We start from the raw sequence: 8225 nt of genomic DNA on the forward strand, positions 1-8225 counted from the left end.
CGTAGGAGATTTGGGGTGGAAATGGAGAAATAAGACACTTGTGGGACACAGATAAGGTTTATTATCTGTTGACGAGGATGTGTATGGTGGTCTCAACTGGGCTGGACTGAGGGGTATATCATGCTGGGTAAAGTCTTCACAATCTAGAAGATGTATAGTGATTTAATGTAATAATAATAAAAAATATAAATATAAAAAAAGTTGAGAGACTGTTTTCCTAGGTGTACCATCAGCTTTACAAACAAGTATATGATTTTACCATGTTTTGAATGTGTGTAATATTTTAAATGCAATAATTGGGATTTATATAACATTTTAAATAAAATAATTTTAAAATGTATATACTTGTAAAATTTTGCTATTGTTATATTATGCAAGTCTATTTTTCAATCACTCTTAGCATGAAATACCTATTTAGCAAATCTTGGTAGTTTATATAAAGTTTATTTGTACAACTGTTGTAAATCTTTAGAGATTTATGAAATTATAGAGGTAAGAGATTAAATGTAACCCCTAATTTTATAGAGGCCTGGTGTTGTAAAGTAACTTGTCTCAGGTCTATGGGTTCATAGTTCAGTGCTTTTTCTAGTGCATTATCCAGCTCATAGAACACATAGCAGGATTCCATTATCCACCAAATGAATGGTAACAACAATCCCATTACACAGGACAAGATGGTCCAGGTGTTTCTCACAGAAGTCTAAGTAGAAATGTTTGTTTGTAATGTTTTATTTTGAGATAATTATAGACTCAGGAAAGGTTGCAAAGATGATACAGAGAGGTCCTGTGTGCCTACTTTCCCTTTTCCTTCATTGGTTCCACCTTATAAGTGAAAAAAGTATGAGTTAACACATTTTCTCTCAAAAAAGAGCTCAATTTAATAATAGCTAGCATTTTATTCAGCACCTAGGAGTGTATTTTATTCAGTAGTAAGAGCTTCAACAATATTATCTTATTTGGAACTCAGAACAACCCTGTAAGGTAGGAGTTATGTTATAGGTAAGGCAACTGAAGCTCCAAGAGATTAAGTCATGTCCATCAGTAACTGCAGCCAAATCTATCTGCCTTGACCACTTATTGTTTTCCACATTATGGACAGTCGAAGTTCATGCATTCCTAGCACTATGGTTAAGCTGAATCCTGACCATTATCTAACGATAAAAATAGATGATATATTCTTAGTGTTTTTAAAATTGTGATATTCTCTCAGAAATTAAAACTACTTTTCTCTAAACATAAAAGAATGTGTTTCATTAAATATTTTTATTTGGGGAAGACAAACAATTTTTCCCAGGGAGGTAAAAATTAAAAGTAAAAGGGAAGGAAATCTAGATGATATATATGACCTTTTCAGAAAATTTTGGATAATTTCAGTATGTTGTTGAATTCATTAGACCAAAAAGTTGGACTCTGAGAGAGTATAGGTCAGTATTTCAGCAGTTATTCCTTTTAACACATCTGTGTTTATCTCCATTGGCACTATAGACCTTTTATCCTCTCCTCTTCCTGGGAATGAACTGTCCGTGCTCTTACCTAAGTTCAGCTCTTTCCTGTTTATATTAGATTTTGTCTTCTCTTACATCCTCAAGGTTTCCACTCTAACAGTTGTCATCTCTCAATCCTATATTATTAATTTTTATTTCTATACTGGATTCTTCCCATAAGCATGTTAACATGATATGTTTTCCCATCAGTTAAAAAAGTTTCTTGGCCATATTCCCTTCTCTGCTCTCTTCTAAAATTCCTTCAAGAGTCATATATACTCACTGTATCATCCCCATCCCATTTATTCTTGAGTCTATTCCAGTTGGACTTTTGCCTCCACCCCTCCACTGAAACTCCTCAGTGACTCCAGGTTGATAAATCAGTGGTTACTTTCGGTTATTCTACTCATCTACTAGCAGTATTTCAAACAGGTGCTCACTGCTGCCATCAGGAAGCATTCCTTTCCTTCACTGGCCTACAAGTGGCCTCTCTGTTCATTCACCTCACCAGCAGCTCCATTGGCTCACCCTCCATGGGCTCATCCTCCAATCATTGGCATGCCCTGAGTTCATTCCTTGGAACTTCTCATCTTCTTGATACTTTGGCAATTTCATCTCAAGACAGAGTTTTCAGAGCCCAGGCTGGGGCCATTCCCTGACCCTTGCCATGTCCTGCCACTTCTCAAGTCCTCAACAGGTTCATGACTCTATTCCAGTGAAACTAGGAGTCCTTTTCTTTTTTATAGTCCACATTGGGGACTCAATTGTAATGGCACTTTTTTCCTTTCTAAACCCAGAGAGAATTTGTCCTGCTTTTATTATTCCAAGTAGCCAGACACTAAGGCTCTAATCACACACACAAAGAAGGAGTGGAGATATCTTTTGAGTTTCTTTTGGGAATTCAGAAAGTCCAATCACCCTCCAAAGAAAATGAAAATGTCACTGTTCCTTCTTGTTGAATGTACAGCAACAAAAATTAAACACAAGTAAATTTCTCCATTTGTCCCCTTATTCACAAATTAAATAAATGAGTGATTGCAGGAGGCCTGCACTTTGGTACCCTGTCTGCCATTGATTAAGTGAATGACCTGGGAAAGTGATTTGATTTTTTAGAACTGGCATTCCTTATGTTTTTTTTTTCATAAAATTTGCATTTGACATTACATTTCTTAGTTTCCTCTCCTAGGCTTAAAATAAATATTTTGTATTCTGTGAAAGCACCAAAGATAAACCAAAGATATTGGTTGACTCAATTGACCAACCTCTGGGAAAGCTGACTGGCCAGAAGCTGAAGATGATTAAAGAGGACTCATTTAGAGTAGAGTCTGACTGAGAAAAATGTTATATGGGAGAGGAGTAGAAAGAAACAGGAAGATCATTAAACATATTCTTTGGTCATGAGAAAAGTGATAGCCTCTATACCAGCTAGATATTTTTCTTCTATGTGTCTAAGGGTGTTTTTTTTAAATCTATTATTTCATCATTTAGAATTTCTTTTCAAGTTTTATCTCAGATGTTATTGCTTCTGTAGGATATAGCTTAGAAATACAGCTAAGTCACAGTAAAAGTGCGAGCACAACTTTCTGATTCAGCATGTAAAGCAAACTTGCAGAAACCTTAGCCCTGCTTAAAATCCCATGTGGCTGAGAGGGTACATGTTCTTAGTAGAATTCTGCAGATTACCTTATAGCATCCTTCTTTTTTGCTGCTCTTGTGTGAACACTGGTGACTTTCTTGGGGTCAAAGCTATTGCCAGGTGTGTGGGACACTGAAGGTGTTCAGGTTACTGTAGATATGAAAGACATAACAGTAGTACTGCCCAGCTCTGTGATTTACAGTCATCAGTCACAGTGACTGCTCCTTTATTGTCATGTGCCCTTAGCATGCTGTATAGCATAGTGCTTCCTAACACAGTGTCAGAGTATGCAGGTTCTTCAAAAAGTTCAAGGGAAATGCATATTATGAGAAAACTATGCATGGATTTCATTTTTTTTGCACCAAAATACACTCATAAATTTATTTCTGTTTCCCATGAATTTCTTGAAGTGCCCTTGCACAAAGTGATAAAGATGATAAGCCATATACATATGACTATGGCAATACTGAAAGAATGACAAAATACCAGGAGATAATCAAAGAAGGCTTCCCAAAAGAGTTAACTTCATCACTAACATTTTGGTATAAGAGTTGGCCCATGTTAGTGATTAAGAGAACCAGATCCCACATGGTTGACTTCACTTCAAATAACAATTTAAAAAACATGCTGGGCACATGTGCATACATGCCCCAAGTCCTGACAAGATAGAGAAATGGAGAAGGCATTGCAGTATCACCATGCTCTCTTGCAGATACTTCCTCCTTCTTCCTCTCTTAGTCTGTCTCTCCCTGATAAGTGCATGTACCCTCTTACAAAAAAAAAAAAAAGAAAAAGAAAAAGAAAAAGGATTTCAGTATATATATGAGTTAACTAAAAGAAGAAAAGTTCAGAATAAAAGTATTAGGAAATTAATAAATTTTAAGTAGAATAAGAACATTTACGATTGTTAGGCCAGAGGCCTGGGCAGCTTGGATGTAGGGGTTGGATACTACACCCCAGTCAGTTGATACAACCCAGATATAATCTGTCATCAGAGTGGCACTGCACTCAGATCTAACCTGGACGTAGCACATGGCGCTCCACTCTCTGCACTCGGCACCAGACCCTATGTGGCACAGTAGTCTGCTTTCCCCCTAAACCATTACCATACATGGACTGTTTCTACCTCTAAGACACTCCGCCTCCCTATACCCTTATAAAAATTGCTAAACTCCTCCTTAGGGCATGACTTCTCTGGCCCTCTCTCTCTCTCTTTCTCTGTGTGTGTGTCAGACCAGCGAACCTTGTCTGGGAGCATTCCCAATAAAGGCTCTATATTTCTATTTTTTCACGTGGTCGGCCCATTCCTTATAATGATGTGTTTGAGAATTATGAGTCATTCGACAAGGCTAAGACAAAGTCTATAGGGAGGGGTAGGGCAATGGTAGAAAATTAAAGTAGCTATTCATTTGTCGATGAAAACTTAGGTTGAATTCTATAATGTATCTTGACTATTGTGAATAATGCTATAAAGAAGATGGAAATGCAGATACTTCTTCAATATACTAATTTCATATCCTTTGGATATTTATATCCAATAGTGACATTGCCTTGCCAGTACTTATTTTTTTATCTTTTTAATAATAGCCATTGTAACAAAGTGTGAGGTGCTATCACATGGTGTCTAATTTGCATTTTCAACACTGATGAATAGTGATGTTGAACATTTTTTCATATACCTGTTGGCTGTTTATATGTTTTTCTTGAGAAATGCCTATTTAGGTCCTTTGCCCATTTTTTAAATGGGGTTATTCGTTTTCTTGCTATTCAGTTGTTTGAATTCCTTATATATTTTGGTAATCAACCCCTTATCAGACAAATGGTTTGCAAATATCGTCTGCAGATAGTTCCTTCCATTTCCTGGATTTTCTCTACATTCTATTAGAAGCTTTTTAGTTCAGTGTGATCCTATTTGTCTATGTTTTGCTTTTGTTGCCTGTGCTTTTGAAGTTATATCCAAAAAATTAATGCCCAGACCAGTGTTATGGAAATTTTCCCTCCATTGTCTTCTGGTAGTTTTACAGTTTCAGGTCTTATGTTTAAATCTTTAATCAATATTGAGTTAATTTTTGTATTTGGTGTGAGAAAAGGGACTAATTTTATTCTTTTGCATGTGGATATCTAATTTTCAAACACTAGCTACTGAAGAGACTGTTCTTTCTCCATTATGTGTTCTTGGCTGCCTTGTCAAAATCAGTCATCCCTAAAATAAAAGGAAATTCTGTCATTTGTGACAACATGGATGAACCTGGAGAACATTATGTTAAGTGAAATAAGCCAGGCACAATAGGACAACTACTATATGATCTCAATTATGTGTGGAATCTGCAAAAGGTGAACTCATAGAAGCAAAGAATGGGAAGAGAGTGTTTTCCAGGGGCTGAAGCTATGGAGATGGAAGTGACATTAGTCAAAGGATGCAAAATTTCAGTTAGACAGCTGTACAATATGCTGGATATAGTTAACAACATATTGTACACTTGAAAATTGCTAAGAAGAGTAAATTTTAAGTGTTCTTACCACAAAAAAATAAACATGTGAAGCAATTCAGGTGTTAATTAGCTTGGTTTAACCATTCCTTATTGTATCCATATATCAAAACATCCTGAAAAAAAAGAAAAAAAGAAAAAAGAACTGTCCACTGAACTAGAGCTATGAAATATTGCTTTCAGGCACTAAAAGTGAAGATATTCTACTGAGACTTCTCCCTCCAGACTCATTTCTAGTGGGTAAGGCTACCTCTTTTTCTTTCTCTCTGTCTCTTTGTCTCTCTCTATTTCTCTGTGTCTTCCTGTGTATTTTAATTTTAATTTTTAATTTTTTAAGGTATTCTCTGGGCTCTCAAGCCCTTCCTTTATCATGCTGATTTGTGACTTTTCCCCTCCCTTTTAAGAAAGGTACAAACCCAGGCCCATCGTGAGATGGCCACTGAACTTGAGCTGTGATCTATTGCTTTCATGCAGAGCACACGCTCACCATGCAGTTTTCATTTTTTGCTTTTTAAAATATAAAATTTTATGTCTTTTTTCATTCTTTTTTTATTTATTTTTTTCTTCTTTCCTCTTCTCTAATTCTTTTGCTTTTTCCTTTAACTTAATTCCTTGGCTGATCAGCCTCCACACACTGAGTATCTGGACAGGTCAAAATGAACAGTATTTAAACATCTAAATACAATTAGGGTCAGAATATTACTCAATTCCCACTGAATCTGACACACAAAGAGTGAAAAATGGAATGGAAGAGAGATTGCATATCACCTCCTCATACACGTCTCTGAACACTCAAATTAAACTTCAAGATTTAGGAAGAAGTGCACAATCCATCAGATGACTAGAAATCTCCACAGGGTCACAAGAAATATGAAAAAGCAAGGTATTACCTCTCCTCCAAGGAAAAAGAATAACCCCTCTTCATCCTCAGACAGTACAATGGAACTCACAGAAATGTCAGATAAAGAATTTAGAATATTCATAATGAAAAGCTAACAGAGATGGAAGAGAAGACAATGAACTGCAGAAGAAGCAGGAGAAAGGAGCTGATGCGTTCTAGGAGGTGAGGAAGTTCTTACAAGATCTGAAAGAGGAAATATACACCATAAAGAATCAGATGAAACTTTTAGAGAGGAAGGCTATAATACAGGAAGTCAAAACCTCACTTGAAAATATTAAAAGCAGACTAGATTATATAGAAAATTGAATCTCAGATGCAAAAGATAGAATTACTGGCCTAGAAAAATCACCACCAAGACTGAGAAGATTGCTCAAAAAAATGAGAAAAATACACAAGAAATACTAGATACCATCAAACGTCCCAACATTTGGATAACTGGTATCCCAGAAGGCAAAGAGACTCCTAAGGGCATTGATAATCTATTTCATAAAATTCTGGAAGAAAACTTTCTAAACCTAGAGAAGCATTCAAAGATCCAGACCCAAGAAATACATCCCAAATAGAATCAACCCAAGAAGATGTTCTCCAAGACACATTATAGCCAGATTGACCAAAACTATGATCAAAGACAAGGTACTAAAATTGGCGAGAGAGAAACATCAAGTTTCCTACAAAGGATATCCTATCAGGCTCACAATGGACTTCTTATCAGAAACAATGCAAGCAAGGAAAGAATGGGAAAATATATTCAAAGTGTTAAGGGAAAGGCAATTTCAACCAAGGATACTGTACCCGGCAAGATTATCCTTCATATGGTAAGAAAAGACAAGGACATTCTCAAACAAACAAAACCTGAAAGAATTTACCAACACACACTCACACGCACACACACACACACACACACACACACACACAAAGAATGTAAAGCAACTGTAGACACCAGAGATAGTGTGGGAGGAGGGGGGGAAATGGCAGAGGATGAGAAATAAGGGGAAAAAATATTTTTTATACATATATATAACTAGAAATGGAGAATTATCAATGATAACATGTATGATTAAGCCACTATGCAGTATATTCCAGATGGGAAATCACATTTTATATACTGTGACTATGCTCAGTGAATGAATGTAAAGTTAGTTAATTAAAAATAAAAATTTAAAAAATCCTGTTGTACACCATAAACATATACAAATAAATTTTTATTTTTAAATTTAAAAAGGAAAAATTTTAAAGATTAAAGAAACTAATTTTTTTGAGTGCTTTCTTGGGCTGGGTTTTTTATAGTGCATTATCTCAATTCATCTTACAATTAACAACCTGAAACTTAAGTGTTTCTAGCTCTGTCCTACAAGTCAAACAGTGGAGTCTTAAGTTACTTGCCTATGGTCATATAACTAGTAAGAGCTAGGACTAGGATTCAAATCCATTTCTGATTCCAATATAGAGCTCTTTCCAGTTGACCATGTGGTCTCTTTCCAAATGAGTTGGAAAGGAAAATGGGCCGAATAATAAAAGACCTTGGCAATGTAACAGCAATATTTGTTACAGGATCTAAAAAAGGATTTTAACCAGGAGGATGACATGGTGCTCTTGTGGGGTCACTTATGCTGTTCAAGAAGGTGTGCCTAGAGCCAGGGAGCCCATGTTAAGATGCTGTTGAATCAGTTTAGAAAAGATAGGCAGGCCTTGAACTCAGTATGTCAATGGGATGG

The sequence above is a fragment of the Tupaia chinensis genome, unplaced genomic scaffold, assembly GCF_000334495.1.
Source record: "Tupaia chinensis unplaced genomic scaffold, TupChi_1.0 Scaffold000037_17, whole genome shotgun sequence".
Taxonomy (NCBI): Eukaryota; Metazoa; Chordata; class Mammalia; order Scandentia; family Tupaiidae; genus Tupaia; species Tupaia belangeri.